Below are 4,178 nucleotides of genomic sequence, written 5' to 3'. Positions count from 1 at the left end.
TCTCCCTTTTGCTGGGCCAGGATTGTCTCCTGCCATGTGTTCCAGATTGCAATGCAAGATCTTTTCCATTACCATCTGTATGGCAGACTACCTTTGTCAAGTGGGCAGTTTGCTTTATCTCTCTCTTTGAGTGACCACAATCACTCCTCCCTGGGGAGGGGACATCTGCTGATAACAGGCTATTGAATGTCACTGCACGACTGATAAGAACTATAACATCCCATTGGGAGATGCTCCGCCCAGAGGGAGGAGCCAAGCATTGCTACCCAGATAGAATCCAGAGGTTTTTGAGACACCAGCACGGCTTTCTCCACTGGATTCCCCAGAGGAACAGCAGCTGCCTCTTCTTCCTCCACTGGATCTTCAGAGGAAGAATACATCCTTCTCTACAGGTGCCCCTTGCTCCAACAGAACCACCCCTGACACTGCAGGAGGGCTGCAGCCACATTTCCAATTGGACTGCTCCCAACACCCCACAGGCTGTCAGGTTGGGTTCTGACTCTGTCAGTGTTGTTCTAGTGTACTGCATTGTTGATTTTATCCTTTTTTTTCTTTTCCCTATTAAGGGACTGCTATTTCCTGCTCCCGTACTATTGCCTGTGAGCCCCCTTAATTTAAAATTTATAGCAATTCGGAGGGGTGGGGAGGGTTTGCATTCTCCATTTCAGGAGAGGCTCCTGCCTTCCTTAGCAGACTCCTGTCTTTCCAACCCAAGATATGCACAAGGACAGATCCTCAGCTCTGGGTGCTCAGCTGGTACCGAGCTGCCTGGTTACCAACATTGCGCACCAGCGGAGTCTCCTGGGTTCTGTACCTGACCGGACACTTGGAGAAGTCCAGCTGGGCAGGGAAGTCCAGGGTAGCTCGGGCACCAATGGCCCGAATTGGCACAACTATCCTTTCATTCTCAGTGACACAGACCAGCTCGTGGGAATAATCCTGCAGGAAAAGAAACTGGCTCAGCACAGGACATTTAGTGCCATCCCCATGGCAGAAGAAAAACCATTGCCTAGAACCCTTCAAGGGCATCAATTTACCTTTGCCACCCTAAAATGAACACTAAGTTCTACTAATGTGTCACATTTTAAAGGCACCAGTGCACTTTGCAAAACCTATCTCAGTGGCATTAAGCCCTTTTGTCACTTGGCTCATCCAGAGAAATGCCCTAGGCCACCACAATTTTTACTCTAAATTTCAATGATGGTAAATAATTCCTAAGTCCCTTCTAAGGAACATGGAGCTGTCACAGACATCTTTTATGAAAAATCCTTTCCTTGGGATTTTTCCTCCTGAGAAGCTGAGAGACCTCAGGAACAAAATGTAAACAATGATTATCTGCTGCTATGGAATGCAACAGGTGGATCTGTGATTGGCCCATGCTGGATGTTTGTAATTAATGGCCAATCACAGCCCAGCTGGCTCAGACAGAGAGTCCAGGCCAGAAGCCTTTGTTATCATTCCTTCCTCTTCTATTCTTAGCTAGCCTTCTGATGAAATCCCTTCTTCTATTCTTTTAGTATAGTTTTAATATAATATATATCATAAAATAATAAATCAAGCCTTCTGAAACATGGAGTCAGACCCTTGTCTCTTCCCTCATCCTAAGACCCCTGGGAACACGGTCACATGGAGCTGGGGAACACAGGACATTCCTCTTTAGGTTTCTATATTCCCACTGTCTGCGAATAGGATAAAGTGTTGAACTGACTCTAAGCAGCAAAAAGAAGATGAGAAAGCAGCTGTACCCAAAGAGATCCTGCACCTCTGGCCTGGTGCAGAAACATCAGTTGGCTCAGAACTCCCCTCTAACTTTGCCTCTCCAACCAAGGCAGGAGAAGAACAGTGCCAAGAGGCAGCAGGATGCTGTTGGCAGTCAGCAAGGAGGAAAGCTCTCTGACCTCTTTGTTCCTCTGCTGTTTTCCACCATAATGAAAGCCCTTGCACTGGACCTAGATGTTGCAGGCATCTTTTATGAAAAATCCTTTCCTTGGGATTTTTCCTCCTGAGAAGCTGAGAGGCCTCAGGAACAAAATGTAAACAATGATTATCTGCTGCTGTGGAATACAACAGGTGGATCTTCGATTGGTCCATGTTGGTTGTTTCTAATCAATGGCCAATCACAGCCCAGCTGGCTCAGACAGAGAGCCGAGCCACAAACCTTTGTTATCATTCCTTCCTATTCTATTCTGAGCTAGCCTTCTGATGAAACCTTTTCTTCTATTCTTTTAGTATAGTTTTAATGTAATATCTATCATAAAATAATAAATCAAGCCTTCTGAAACATGGAGTCAGATCCTCATCTCTTCCCTCATCCAAGAAACCCTGTGAACATTGTCACACCTAGAGATGGCCAAAGATCTATCAACAGCCCTCTGTCATTTTCACTGTTCCCTGTGCATCTTCCCCTGGCAATGCTCAGGGATGTGCAGGGAGGGCAAGCAGAGCCTGTCAGGCCTGGCTGCAGTGCCCTCATTTTCACTGTTCCCTGTGCATCTTCCCCTGGCAATGCTCAGGGATGTGCAGGGAGGGCAAGCAGAGCCTGTCAGGCCTGGCTGCAGTGCCTGCCAGCAGTGCCAAGGTGTGACTGGCTGCTGCAGGCTGCCTGCCCAGGGCCTGGAGCCCAGCTCACAGCATGCAATGGGCTCTATACCCAGAGTGCAGGGAAAACAGTGGCTGTGGAGATCATTCTGTGTTTTGGCTCCTCCAGCCTCACCTTGTTCCCGCCGGGGGTGAAGCGGATGCGCACAGGGGCAGACGCGCCCGGCGGCACCAGACGGAAAACATCGCTGGAGCACGAGAGCTGGAAGTAAGGGGAGCTCTCCATGGAGACCTTCACCACCTGAGGAACCTGCAGCAAAGACATGAAATGTAAGAGCCTGAATGAGGCATGTGGGACTCCAGGCAGCTCTCCAAAATGCAGTTCATTCCATCCAAGAGGTTACAGCAGTCCAGGGTCGTGGGTGACAGAGCCTGTGCCTACAGCTGTCAGCCCCAGCTGCAGGCAAGCCTGGAGACCCTTTAATTTTGGTTACAATGCATTATATACTTCTCTTTGCTCAGCATCTTCATACAGTAGAACCAATCTATACCTTAACTATTACCTATAGCCTATCATAACTACTATCATTACCATATTCATGTTACTATTCTACGATCACTAAAAGTTAGTACATTACAGTTTAAGCTAGAAATTGTTTTTCAGTTTTCTTGCAGTGGAAAATTCTGAGACCTTTTTTCTACTTGCCACATCAGCAGGCTTGTTTGCCTGTGCTATCTTCTTGTTTGGTAAAAACATTTTCTTGTTTGAGGTGGGTTCATCCTTTGCTCTAAGCCATAAAAACCCCTTCTAACTAACACACCCTTTGGCTCCTTGGTTAGCCAGTAAGACTGGCTCAGATATTCTTTTCTTCTATATCAAAACTTGCTTCCAACTCTATTCCTTCATCAGACTCCACATTTAAAAATCTTTCTGCTAAGCATACGTATCTGTGAGACTTTCTTGTCAAACTTTCATCCCTCCCAACAATGAAATAATGATTTTGCCACTTTTGAAACAATAATTTTGCCACTTGTGGAAACAGGGCGAGAGGAGACCTGTCTGTGCCCTGCTGACATCCCTCCTTGGTCCCTTTTCCCAAGCACTTTCAACTGTGCAGGTGCAGGCACATCATTCACATGGGTGAACTCAGATCCCTTCTGTCTGGGTCCAGAATTTTGGCCAGGGGCAGTTGGGCAGTGCCTGGTGGGATGGAAGGGCCGAGCAGGTCAGCACCAGCAGGATGGAGACAGAGCACCTGAACCAAGTCATCTGTGTGGGAATCCACAAAATCAAAGGGTTTTGGGAAAGCTGCAAAAGGCAGGCCCCAGAGACAGCAGAACTGTGATTAGAGCTAAGCAGCAGCCATGAGATAGGTCAGCAGAAAAATTATTTAAAAAGTAGAAAAGCAAGGACAAATAGAACAATGGTCTGTGTATTAATACTTGTCTAGAATAACTCCCTAAGCTACAGAAAAGTTTATCTAGCAAGATATTAGGAAAGTTGAAGCTTAATAATGGAGCTCTGTGCATTGTGCTTTAAGGCTTACAAGCAGGTATTGTATTCAAAATAAGCAAGCAGTGTTTTAACCAAAGGTATGTGTGCTTATAGTGGTTGGATAGAACTACTGTCAAGGTGCTTT

Source organism: Agelaius phoeniceus, unplaced genomic scaffold (genome assembly GCF_051311805.1).
Source record: "Agelaius phoeniceus isolate bAgePho1 unplaced genomic scaffold, bAgePho1.hap1 Scaffold_110, whole genome shotgun sequence".
NCBI lineage: Eukaryota > Metazoa > Chordata > Aves > Passeriformes > Icteridae > Agelaius > Agelaius phoeniceus.
Note: the sequence above shows the minus strand (reverse complement) of the source record.